Genomic DNA, 14,820 nt, shown 5'->3' with positions numbered 1-14,820 from the left:
CTCGGGGACTGCCGCGGTAAAGCTATTGCATATTATCAACTTATGCAATTATAATATTTATGCAACATTTTGTTTTCTTTGATATTAATTCAAGTTTTGTCTTTGATATTAATTAAAGTTAACCTTTTTAAGCGTGGTGACCGATAAGAAAACAAATTTTTTACTTTATTTTTAACTTTAACTTTAACATTCACTTTAGCTTTAACTTTAACTTTATTTTAACTTTAAATTTAACTTTAACATACACTTTAACTTTAGCTTTAACTTTAACTTTAACTTTAACCTAAACTTTAACTTTAACTTTAACTTTAACTTTAATTTTAACTTTAACTTTAACTTTAACTTTCGCTTTAACTTTAACATTCACTTTAACCTTAACTTTAACTTTAACTTTAACATTAACTTTAACTTTAACTTTAACCTTAACTTTAACTTTAACTTTAACTTTATTTTTAACTTTATCTTAAACTTTCGCTTTAACTTTAACATTCACTTTAACTTTAACTTTAACTTTAATTAAACTTTAACTTTAATTTTAACTTTAACTTTAACTTTAACCTGAACTTGAACTTGAACTTTAACTTTAACTTTAACCTTTACTTTAACTTTAACTTTAACCTCAACTTTAACTTGAAGTTTCACTTTAACTTTAACTTTCGCTTTAACTTTAAAATTCACTTTAATTTTAACTTTAACTTTTACTTTTACTTTAACTTTAACTTTAACTTTATGATCCGGGGTGGGCGTGAGCTTAGCAGCTGCTAACAAGCCAACCTAATATTTTTATTTATTTAATTTATTTATGTAATGAGAAAGAAGGCAGAGTTTACTAAAAAAATTTTTTATTCAAGAAAAAAAATAAAATATTTATATTGCGAAAAAATTAAGTGAAGTGAACAAATAGTTCCATATAAAAACGCAATAAGTGCACTTAGACTTTTTTCCGGGTATTAATGTGATCATTGTGGAAATATGAAGATTCTAATATTCGGATATTTAACGTTGGGATTGCCATTGAGATCTATGTACGTTATTAAATAAAAATAAATGTAAGGTGCGATAACCTCCGAAGAGATCTAAGGCCGAGCTTCTCTTCCAATTTGCGTCGTGCTCCTCTTGATTTTTCCCTACAAATTGGCCGGACGGGACCTACATGTTTTATGCCGACTCCGAACGGCATCTGCAAGGCAGATGAGTTTTCACTGAGAGCTTTTCATGGCAGAACTACACTCGGAGCGCTTGCCAGACACTGCCGAGGGGCGACCCCGCTTAGAAAAATTTTCTTCTAATTGAAAAACCTTAGTTCTAAATTTTTGATGTTGCTTTGCCCGGGAGTTGAACCCAGGGCATACGGAGTGATAGGCGCAGCACGCTACCATCACACCACGGTGACCGTACGTAATTATTTTGCATTAAATTTTTAAACACTCCATTTCATGAATATATATGACCATATCTACCATAAAATATCGTCTGTGAATAGATGAGAAAGAAAAGAAAAACAAACAAAAACATTGAAATTATTCACGCAAACATCTTTACTAAAGTAAAATTTATTTCATAACTTTAAGCGACATAAACAAATTACGGTTATGGGATCAAAGCATCCCATAAATGGATATATAATCCAACAAAGTTAGCCTAATTTTTGGGACGTTTTTTTTTTTGTTTCGTTTAATGTACAACGTGAAACTTTCCGATTCTGTCAAGTTGCATTTAAATAATAATAAAACAATTTGAAATAAGAGAATATATAATAAAATAAAACAAGAAATAAAATAAATTAGCATAAAAGGCAATATAAAAAATGTAATGTTATATTTTTATAACTTTTTTTTTTGTTCAGTATAAGACGTATTTTATCTAAAATGAGGATTAAATCTGCAAATGCAAAAACATTTTCGGGCAAATTTGCCATTAATTGTTATAAATAAATTATTTAGTTTCAACAAAAGTTAACTCATTATTTGCGATTTCATGTTTTTTTGAAAACACCTAAAATAAAAAACAAAGAATCTGTTAAATAAAGAGTTATGTATTTACGTGTAAGTGAAATTTGCCACAAAAAATGGGCCGGTCAAAAATTAATTCTATTTAAGTACAGGTGGCAACGCGCATGTCAAATACAACTGCGGCCCACATCACTGACATAAAAAAGGTTATACACACAATTATAAATGTTGAACTGAAACGAGCAAGTGTGTGCGGACGAAAATATTAAACTAAATCAAACTAAAACTACAAACTAAGGATATTGCTAAATAAATTAATATATTAACTATCCTACAAAATTAAAGCTAACCTAAATAAAGAATGGTAAAATTTAAGACTAAAAGTACGTGTTTTTTTGGTATTGGTGTGGAGTGTGCAGTAGGGTGTGTACGTAAGTACAACTTTTTCGGAGGTTCCAAAATGGAACCTTACAATCTCAATCCCTGATGGGATTACAAATAAGGTGAAGCTAATTATAAAAGCATGTTAATAAGGCAGCAGGCGCGTTGAAGCGAATGAAAAGTTACAAACAAATATACAGGTAAAGCTAATAAAAGCGTGCTAATAAAAACAAAGAAGAAGGAGGGATTGCTGGAGGATACAGAGAGCACCACCGATCGTTTTTCCAAAATGTTTTAGATCTCGATCTGAACAGATACCAAACATCATTGATTTAGGAAAACATTTATATTGAGTTAAAATAATTTATAGATTTTGCACCAGATAGGGAGAGAAGAGGGGGAGGGGGGGATGGAGGATGTCTCTGCTCACTTTGCAAGTCCTCGACTTATTTGACGCATTGAATTTGTAATATTGGTGAAGGTCAGTATAAGCAAAGTTATAATGTGTAAAAATTGTTAAAATGTAATTATAATAAGGGGTCGTGGGACCCCCTTCCCCCTTTCCATGTTTGAAAACAATTTCGCCAGTAGACTATTGTCTCTGTCCCAAATTTCATCAAAATCCATGTAGCCGTTCTGGCGTGATTCATTCACAAATACGCAAAAATACAAATATTAAATTATAACTGTTCCTAGGGGGCGGAGACCTCCCCACTTTTCAAAAAGATATAGCCAGTAGATGCTCCTACACTATAGGCTATATGTGTGCCCAATTTCATCCAAATCCGTTCAGCCGTTCTTGCGTGATTGAGTCACAAAGACAAACGTCTGTTTTGTTTCGTTTAATGTACAACGTGAAACTGTCCGATTCTGTCAAGTTGCATTTAAATAATAATAAAACAATTTGAAATAAGAGAATATATAATAAAATAAAATAAGAAGTAAAATAAATTAGCATAAAAGGCAATATAAAAAATTTAATGTTATATTTTTATAACTTTTTTTTTTTGTTCAGTATAAGACGTACTTTATCTAAAATGAGGATTAAATCTGCAAATGCAAGAACATTTTCGGGCAAATTTGCCATTAATTGTTATAAATAAATTATTTAGTTTCAACAAAAGTTAACTCATTATTTGCGATTTCATGTTTTTTTGAAAACACCTAAAATAAAAAACAAAGAATCTGTTAAATAAAGAGTTATGCATTTACGTGTAAGTGAAATCTGTCAGAAAAAATGGGCCGGTCAAAAATTAATTCTATTTAAGATTTTTTGGTACGCTACAAATTATTTTGGAACAATTTTTTAGGATTTTGGTAGAGGCTATTATAGGTAAGTGGCAACAATGGAAAACCATGTTTTAATCTTTCACCGTGTAGCGCGTACGCTTATGTAGGTTTGTGTCTTAGAGCACTTACATAATTTGTCCAAAGATGGGCCACTTTTGTGCAAAAAAGTAAATATCCATATTTGGGGAGATTGTTGGATTTACAAAAAACTTTTTCTATTAATTATAAGCAAATAGAGTAATATTTGTTAACAAAAATAGGCCTATGCACTGCGGCTGATCAATAAACTAAAAAACTTTTTCTATTAATTATAAACAAATAGAATAATATTTGTTAACAAAAATAGGCCTATGCACTGCGACTGATCTATCCAAATCGATTCATATCACTTTTATATGATTTTACGTGTGCTAACTATGCGAAACCGCCTGTCAATTGTTTGTATGCAAATTTTGTTAGCGTATTAATATATGGATAGTGGGTAATATACTGCCTCTGCAATACGGCCGCTATGATGCCGGTTGCCGCTTTGACCTAAAATCAAAAACGTTTTTGGGACGTTTTTTTGTTTCGTTTAATATACAACGTGAAAGTTCCCGATTCAGTCAAGTTGCATTTAAGTAATAATAAACCAATTTGAAATAAGAGAATATATAATAAAATAAAATAAGAAATAAAATATATTAGCATAAAAGGCAATATAAAAAATGTAATGTTATATTTTTGTAACTTTTTTTTTGTTCAGTATAAGATGTACTTTATCTAAAATTTGTCATTAATTGTTATGAATAAATTAGTTAGTTTCAACAAAAGTTTACTCATTATTTGTGATTTCATGTTTTTTTGAAAACAACTAAAATAAAAAACAAAGAATCTGTTAAATAAAGACTTAAGTATTTACGTGTAAGTGAAATTTGCACCAAAAAATGGGCAGGTCAAAAATTAATTCTAAAGAGTTTGTTTGGACCAATTTTAAATCTTATGGTTTGCTGGGTTGAGCTTATTGGTCGTCTAAATAAGCAAAATTTGTTTTTGTTTAATTTGCTTCAACCCGTTTCAACGCTTCATGTTATCCTCAGGAAGCTTTTTATTGAAATATTTTAATAGTTTAACAATTTTTTAACAAAAAACATGAAATTATTACTTACATTGATTAATTTACATAAATAGTATCACATTTTTTTAACACTGTATACAGAATACATATATATAGGTATCTTAATGTTGACATTTACTTGTTTTTTTTTCTTTTTGCACAACCGCAGTATAGACATTACTTATGTTGTTTATATCTTCTTTGAATTTCATTACCTTGTATATCTTTTGTTGTATTCTTAAGCTCTCTAAAATTAGTCTTGCCTTTTCTCTTTTTTCTATATCTAATATTTGTGCATGGTCAAAGTCCGCTATATGGTTACTCTTAGTCAAGTGTTGCGCGAGAGCTGTGGTCATTTTCTTGTTTTTTGCATCTGCTCTGTGTTCGTTTAGCCGTATACCCAGTTGTCGCTTTGTTGTGCCCACATAGTACTGATCGCATTTTTTCTCATCTTTGCCGTTGCACTTTATTTGGTACACTACGTTATTTTGTTGCTCTTTTTCCACTTTGTCCTTTGTTTTGGTAAAAATATGTCGTATAGTGTTATTAGGTTTGTGGGCGTAATTTATATTTTCAGTTTTTATGGTTTTTTGGAGTACTTTGCTATCCGTTAAGCCCGGTATAAATGTTACCCCGATAAATTTTTGGTTTTTTTCCCTTTCACAATTAGATGTTTCCTTTTCCTTTTTTGCGTATTTTTTCCTTTATATTTTCTAGAAGCCTGTCAATGAGCTTCTGGGGATAGCTGTTTTTAAATAGAATACTTTCTATAATATTTTGGGTTTCTGCCATGAATTCGATGTCGGTAAGTGTTATGGCTTTTCTAACAAGGCTTGTCGCTGTATTTAGTTTTTGATTGTACGGATGGTTCGAATGGTAGTTAATAATTCTTCCTGATGCAATGGTTTTTGCGTACCAATTCGTTAATAGTTTTTATTATATCTAATTATTTGTAAGTCTAGGAAGGCTATTTTACTTTCTTGCTCTTTTTCTACTGTGAATTTTATTAAACATAATTTTTCAACTGCATACCATCATGAAACTGTTGGTACAATTGAACGTAATCATAGAGTTTTTAATGAATACTTACGTGCATATTTAAACAATACTTTTTATGATTGGGATATTTACTTAAAATACTTTACTTTCCTACACAATACAACAACTAGCACAGCTTTCGACAATAAATTTTCTCCCTTCGAGTTAGTATTTGGTAAAAAGGCAACTTTGCCTCATGAATTACGAAAGGAAAAAGTAGATCCACTTTACAACGCCGAAAACTATGCTAAAGAGATTAAATTTAGAATGCAGAAAACACATGAGATGGCGAAAGATTTAATAATTAAAAATAAAATACCAACAAAAACGTTTTATGATAGAACGGCACGACCATTAGCTATTAAAATAGGCGATAAAGTTCTCGTACAAAAAGAACCACGCCACAAACATGAGTAAAGTCCTCTCTCGGCGAACGAAAATCATACTCTACAAGTCACTTATCGTACCCGTCCTGCTATATGGGGCAGAAGCATGGACCATGACAACAGCAGATGAAGCGGCTTTGGGAGTGTTCGAGAGAAAAGTTCTTCGAAAGATTTATGGACCTCTACGCGTTGGCGATGGCGAGTACCGAAGAAGATTTAATGATGAGCTATACGCAGACATCAACATAGTCCAGCGAATTAAAACGCAGCGGCTGCGCTGGCTAGGCCATGTTATGCGAATGAAAGATGATGCTCCGGCCAAGAAAGTGTTTCTATCGGAACCCGCCTATGGAAGCAGAGGTAGAGGGCGGCCCCCACTCCGTTGGAAGGACCAGGTGGAAAACGATTTAAACTCCCTTGGTGTGACCAATTGGCGCCGGTTGGCGGAGCGAAGGAGCGACTGGCGCGCCTTGTTGGACGGCCATAACCGTTTAGACGGTTAAGCGCCAATTAAGTAAGTAAGTAATGTAACTATTTTAGACGAAACAACAAAAACAGAAAAAACTATACACAAAAACAGAATAAATAAAATTGATTAATAACTGTTAGTTATATTATATTCATATATATAAACAAATTTTTTTTTAAAATAGCCAAGAAGGCAGAAAAAAACAAATATCAATTTAAATGTCCAAAAAAAAATTCAAATTTAAATGTCGATTTTAGCATTTGATGCACATGCAAATGCAAAACACAAAAAAATATTTTCCTACATGTATTTATATATCTTAATATAAATTTAGAAATTGAAAATCCATTATTGAATTACATACAATTTAAATTTATTATACAAAAATACATAAAGCAAAATATTAACGTAATTCCAACTTTTAATTTATCTTACAACAAATATAAAATTGCTCCGGACGAACGAATTTCAAAAAGGAAGTGCACCCTAATATTTTCGTTCATCCGAACCAATTAATAGAATAGAAAGAAGAATATGGCACACGTGTGTAATTTGCAAAATTCTTCTTTTGAAAAGGAAGGGTGATATAAGGAACATAAGCCTTACACGAAAATATAATAAGGTATTCTATGTGGTTGGCCCTTAAGTTGTATTTGACAGGCGCGTACAGGTGGCAACGCGCATGTCAAATACAACTGCGGGCCACATCACTGACATAAAAAAGGTTATACACACAATTATAAATGTTGAACTGAAACGAGCAAGTGTGTGCGGACGAAAATATTAAACTAAATCAAACTAAAACTACAAACTAAGGATATTGCTAAATAAATTAATATATTAACTATCCTACAAAATTAAAGCTAACCTAAATAGAGAATGGTAAAACTTAAGACTAAAAGTACGTGTTTTTTTGGTATTGATGTGGAGTGTGCAGTAGGTTGTGTACGTAAGTACAACTTTTTCGGAGGTTCCAAAATGGAACCTTACAGTCTCAATCCCTGATGGGATTACAAATAAGGTGAAGCTAATTATAAAAGCATGTTAATAAGGCAGCAGGCGCGTTGAAGCGAATGAAAAGTTACAAACAAATATACAGGTAAAGCTAATAAAAGCGTGCTAATAAAAACAAAAAAGGAGGAGGGATTGCTGGAGGATACAGAGAGCACCACCGATGGTTTTTCCAAAATGTTTTAGATCTCGATCTGAACAGATACCAAATATCATTGATTTAGGAGACAATTTATATTGAGTTAAAATAATTTATAGATTTTGCACCAGATAGGGAGAGAAGAGGGGGGGGGGGGTGGAGGATGTCTCTGCTCACTTTGCAAGTCCTCGACTTATTTGACGCATTGAGTTTGTAATATTGGTGAAGGTCAGTATACGCAAAGTTATAATGTGTAAAAATTGTTAAAATGTAATTATAATAAGGGGTCGTGGGACCCCCTTCCCCCTTTCAATGTTTGAAAACAATTTCGCCAGTAGACTATTGTCTCTGTCCCAACTTTCATCAAAATCCATGTAGCCGTTCTGGCGTGATTCAGTCACAAATACGCAAAAATACAATAATTAAATTAAACTGTTCCTAGGGGGCGGAGACCTCCCCCTTTTCAAAAAGATACAGCCAGTAGATCCTCCTACACTATGGGCTATATGTGTGCCCAATTTCATCCAAATCCGTTTAGCCGTTCTTGCGTGATTGAGTCACAAAGACAAACGTCTGGACACACAAACATCCAAACATCCAAATTTTCCCATTTATAATATACTAGTATCGCCTGTGGTCGAAATTCGACCAACGTGTATTTTTTCAACTCAGTCTATGCATCAATTGTTGGAAATATAGCAAACTGGTCTAACTTACTTAACTTTTTCTTTAAAATTTTGAATTTGATCTAAGACTTTGTACTTTTTGATTGTATTTTCTTAAATTTTCTACAAACTTTTCACATGTAATTGTAACGTTTTGGTATGGAGCTCCATAAACAAAAATATAAAAATTATGTAAAATCAAATGAAATTGAAATAGAATTATGGTGAGATTACTTGAAATTGAATTGAAAAATAAGTTTTTCCACACCCCCCGGAAGGTCCCCGTTCGCGCTACCGAAGTCGCCAATTTACGTTAATTGTGTCATAATTCAAAAAACACGAACTTTTAGTTAAAAACGAAGAAATTTGCTAAAGGAATTTAGCCTATTTCACGCCACCCACCATATGTAAGTGTGATACAAAACAAAAATTTCGAGTAGAATAGAGGATACCTTCATAAAAAATAAAATAAAAATATAAAAAAATTATGTAATGAGACCGAAGGCAGAGTTTACTAAAAAAAATTTGGATTAAAGAGAAAAAAATAAAGTACTTACATTGCGAAAAAATTAAGTGAAGTGAACAAAAAGTTCCATATAAAAACGCAATAAGTGCACTTAGATTTTTTTCCGGGTTTTAATGTGATCATTGTGGAAATATGAAGATTCTAATGTTCGGCTATTTAATGCTGGGATTCCTATTGAGATCTATGTACGTAATTAATTTGTATTAAATTTGTAAACACTCCATTTCATGAATATATATGACCATATCTACCATAAAATATCGTCTGTGAACAGTATAATACTAAGATATAACAAAGCAGAATAAATGAGAAAGAAAAGAAAAACAAACAAAAATATTGAAATTATTCACGCAAACATTTTTACTAAAATAAAATTAATTTCATAACTTTAAGCGACATAAACAAATTAGGGTTATGGGATCTAAGCATCCGATTAATGGATATATAATCCAACAAATTTAGCCTAATAATAAATATAGTATCGCCTGCGGTCGAAATTCGACCAACGTGTATTTTTTTCACCTCAGTCTATGCACCAAGTGTTGGAAATATAGCAAACTGGTCAAACTTACTTAACTTTTTCTTTAAAATTTTGAATTTGATCTAAGACTTTTTACTTTTTGATTGTATTTTCTTAAATTTTCTACAAACTTTTCACATGTAATTATAACGTTTTGGTATGGAGCTCCTTAAACAAAAATATAAAAATTATGTAAAATCAAATGAAATTGACATAGAGTTATGGTGAAATTACTTGAAATTGAATTGAAAAATAGGTTTTTCCACACCACTCGGAAGGTCTCGTTGGAGCGCTACCGAAGTTAGTTTTGGGAGATCGGTTCCCCAGTAGGCTTATATCACCCATATACATATATCGCCCATTTACGTCAATAGTGTCATAATTCAAAAAACACGAACTTTTAGTTAAAAGCAAAGAAATTTGCTAAACGAATTTAGCCTATTTCACGCCACCCGTTTAATTTTGCATTAATACATATCTAATAAGTAAGTGTGACACAAAACAAAAATTTCGGGTAGAATAGATGATACCTTCATAAAAAATAAAAGGGACGTGTGGCACTCGGGGACTGCCGCGGTAAAGCTATTGCATATTATCAACTTATGCAATTATAATATTTATGCAACATTTTGTTTTATTTGATATTAATTCAAGTTTTGTCTTTGATATTAATTAAAGTTAACCTTTTTAAGCGTGGTGACCGATAAGAAAACAAATTTTTTACTTTTATTGAATAAATGAGAAGTTAATATTTAACTTTCACTTTAACTTTAACTTTATTTTTAACTTTAACTTTAACATTCACTTTAGCTTTAACTTTAACTTTATTTTTAACTTTAACTTTAACTTTAATATTCACTTTAACTTTAACTTTAGCTTTAACTTTAACTTCAACTTTAACTTTAAATTTAACTTTAACTTTAACTTTAACTTTAACTTTAACTTTAACTTTAACTTTAACTTTAACTTTAACTTTAACTTTAACTTTAACTTCAACTTTAACTTTATTTTTAACTTTAACTTTCGCTTTAACTTTAACATTCACCTTAACTTTAACTTTAACATTCACTTTAACTTTAACTTTAGCTTTAACTTTAACTTTAACTTTAGCTTTAACTTTAACTTTAACTTTAACTTTATGATCCGGGGTGGGCGTGAGCTTAGCACCTGCTAACAAGCCAACCTAATATAAACGCACGCAAGTCATTTTCTGTCAAAAATGTCTTATGCACATACAACTTGTATGAGAGCAACTCAAATTGAATTTGCTGCGTGAAAACCTAACTCGATTTCCAATTTTTGTTCCGCGTGACATTTAGATTTGTCGTTTGCACACATGCTTTACATTGTCGCAACGCATGCTTATTTGAGGTAGGGCAAAAAACGCCGGTTGTTTGCGTGCGCTAAAAAAACGCAGTGCGGTTTTATTAGGTTGGCTTGTAAGCGACCATATATGTATACGATAAGCGATAGCACAATGGCTACTTCGTGAAAATCCACGACAGCTCTTTTAGTTTGATTTCGATGGTCGTACGGTGAGGAAGTGTCGCACGCGCGCTTAAAACAGAGTACCAAAGATTGCGTGTGTCACGTGTTCGCCGTTCAAGCATTGAAATCAAACTAAATAAATAATTGATTTTGCTTTCGTGCTTGCTACGCGTTCGTGTTTACTAACACATTCTCAATTTGGTAACCTGCCCACCGCTGATTATGATAGAGATCCAATTTTATGTATTTGGCCTGTTGCTAACACCGAATCTTTACGAACCTTTTCGAATCTTTTCGAGCCTTTTCGGATCTTTTTTGACAAATATCCGTTACGGTTTTTTTTGATTTAGTCGCCAAGCCCGCGATAAAATCTATGCAATAGCTTAAAATAAAAATATAAAAAAATTATGTAATGAGAAAGAAGGCAGAGTTTACTAAAACATGTTTAATTGAAGAAAAAAAAATAAAGTATATATATTGCGAAAAAATTAAGTGAAGTGAACAAACAGTTCCATATAAAAACGCAATAAGTGCACCTAGACTTTTTTCCGGGTATTAATGGGATCATTGTGGAAATATGAAGATCCTAATATTCGGATATTTAATGTTGGGATTCCCATTGAGATCTATGTGCGTAATTATTTTGTATTAAATTTGTAAATACTCCATTTCATGAATATATATGACCATATCTACCATAAAATATCGTCTGTGAATAGATGAGAAAGAAAAGAAAAACAAACAAAAACATTGAAATTATTCACGCAAACATCTTTACTAAAATAAAATTTATTTCATAACTTTAAGCGACATAAAAAAATTAGGGTTATGGGATCAAAGCATCCGATAAATGGATATATAATCCAACAAAGTTAGCCTAATTTTTGGGACGTTTTTTTTTTGTTTCGTTTAATGTCCAACGTGAAACTTTCCGATTCAGTCAAGTTGCATTTAAATAATAATAAAACAATTTGATATAAGAGAATATATAATAAAATAACATAAGAAATAAAATAAATTAGCATATAAGGCAATATAAAAAATTTAATGTTATATTTTTGTAACTTTTTTTTTTGTTCAGTATAAGACGTACATTATCTAAAATGAGGATTAAATCTGCAAATGCAAGAACATTTTCGGGCAAATTTGTCATTAATTGTTATAAATAAATTAGTTAGTTTTAACAAAAGTTAACTCATTATTTGCGATTTCATGTTTTTTTGAAAACACCTAAAATAAAAAACAAAGAATCAGTTAAATAAAGAGTTATGTATTTACTTGTAAGTGAAATTTGCGACAAAAAAAATTGGCCGGTCAAAAATTAATTCTATTTAATATTTTTTGGTACGCTACAAATTATTTTGGAACAATTTTTTAGGATTTTGGTAGAGGCTATTATAGGTAAGTGGCAACAATGGGAAACCATGTTTTGATCTTTCACCGTGTAGCGCGTACGCTTATGTAGGTTTGTGTCTTAGAGCACTTACATAATTTGTCCAAAGATGGCGCGCTTTTGTGTAAGAAAGTAAATATCCATATTTGGAGAGATTGTTGGATTTACAAAAAACTTCTTCTATTAATTATAAGCAAATAGAGTAATATTTGTCTATAAACTAAAAAACTTTTTCTATTAATTATAAACAAATAGAGTAATATTTGTTAACAAAAATAGGCCTATGCACTGCGGCTGATCTATACGAATCGATTCATATCACTTTTATATGATTTTATGTATGCTAATTATGGCGGCCACCGTGTTGTGATGGTAGCGTGCTCCGCCTATCACACCGTATGCCCTGGGTTCAACTCCCGGGCAAAGCAACATCAAAATTTTAGAAATAAGATTTTTCAATTAGAAGAAAATTTTTCTAAGCGGGGTCGCCCCTCGGCAGTGTCTGGCAAGCGCTCCGATTGTATTTCTGCCATGAAAAGCTCTCAGTGAAAACTCATCTGCCTTGCAGATGCCGTTCGGAGTCGGCATAAAACATGTAGGTCCCGTCCGGCCAATTTGTAGGGAAAAATCAAGAGGAGCACGACGCAAATTGGAAGAGAAGCTCGGCCTTAGATCTCTTCGGAGGTTATCGCGCCTTACATTTATTTTTATTTTTAATTATGCGAAACCGCCTGTCAATTGTTTGTATGCAAATTTTGTTAGCGTATTAATATATGGATAGTGGGTAATATACTGCCTCTGCAATACGGCCGCTATGATGCCGGTTGCCGCTTTGACCTAAAATCAAAAACGTTTTTGGGACGTTTTTTTGTTTCGTTTAATATACAACGTGAAAGTTCCCGATTCAGTCAAGTTGCATTTAAGTAATAATAAACCATTTTGAAATAAGAGAATATATAATAAAATAAAATAAGAAATAAAATATATTAGCAAAAAAGGCAATATAAAAAATTTAATGTTATATTTTTGTAACTTTTTTTTTTGGTCAGTATAAGATGTACCTTATCTAAAATTTGTCATTAATTGTTATGAATAAATTAGTTAGTTTCAACAAAAGTTTACTCATTATTTGTGATTTCATGTTTTTTTGAAAACAACTAAAATAAAAAACAAAGAATCTGTTAAATAAAGACTTATGTATTTACGTGTAAGTGAAATTTGCACCAAAAAATGGGCCGGTCAAAAATTAATTCTAAAGAGTTTGTTTGCACCAATTTTAAATCTTATGGTTTGAGCTTATTGGTCGTCTAAATAAACAAAATTTGTTTTTGTTTAATTTGCTTCAACGCGTTTCAACGCTTCATGTCATCCTCAGGAAGCTTTTTATTGAAATATTTTAATAGTTTAACAATTTTTTAACAACAAACATGAAATTATTACTTACATTGATTAATTTACATAAATAGTATCAAATTTTTTTAACACTGTGTACAGAATACATATATATAGGTATCTTAATGTTGACATTTACTTCTTTTATTTTCTTTTTGCACAACCGCAGTATAGACATTACTTATGTTGTTTATATCTTCTTTGAAGTTCATTACCTTGTTTATCTTTTGTTGTATTCTTAAGCTCTCTAAAATTAGTCTTGCTTTTTCTCTTTTTTCTATATCTAATATTTGTGCATGGTCAAAGTCCGCTATATGGTTACTCTTAGTCAAGTGTTGCGCGAGAGCTGTGGTCATTTTCTTGTTTTTTGCATCTGCTCTGTGTTCGTTTAGCCGTATACCCAGTTGTCGCTTTGTTTTGCCCACATAGTACTGATCGCATTTTTTCTCATCTTTGCCGTTGCACTTTATTTGGTACACTATGTTATTTTGTTGCTCTTTTTCCACTTTGTCCTTTGTTTTGGTAAAAATATGTCGTATAGTGTTATTAGGTTTGTGGGCGTAATTTATATTTTGAGTTTTTATGGTTTTTTGGAGTACTTTGCTATCCGTTAAGCCCGGTATAAATGTTACTCCGATAAATTTTTGGTTTTTTTTCCCTTTCACAATTAGATGTTTCCTTTTCCTTTTTTGCGTATTTTTTCCTTTGTATTTTCTAGAAGCCTGTCAATGAGCTTCTGGGGATAGCTGTTTTTAAATAGAATACTTTCCATAATATTTTGGGTTTCTGCCATGAATTCGATGTCGGTAAGCGTTATGGTTTTTCTAATAAGGCGTGTCGCTGTATTTAGTTTTTGATTGTACGGATGGTTCGAATGGTAGTTAATAATTCTTCCTGATGCAATGGTTTATGCGTACCAATTCGTTTATAGTTTTTTATTATATCTAATTATTTGTAAGTCTAGGAAGACTATTTTATTTTCTTGCTCTTTTTCTACTGTGAATTTTAAACTATTATGCTGTGCGTTCAATACTCTTAAAATTTCTTCCACGCCCTTTCTCTTTATGATAGCGA

This window comes from Eurosta solidaginis, chromosome X (assembly GCF_040869045.1).
Source record: "Eurosta solidaginis isolate ZX-2024a chromosome X, ASM4086904v1, whole genome shotgun sequence".
NCBI lineage: Eukaryota > Metazoa > Arthropoda > Insecta > Diptera > Tephritidae > Eurosta > Eurosta solidaginis.
This window is presented reverse-complemented; position numbering follows the sequence as displayed.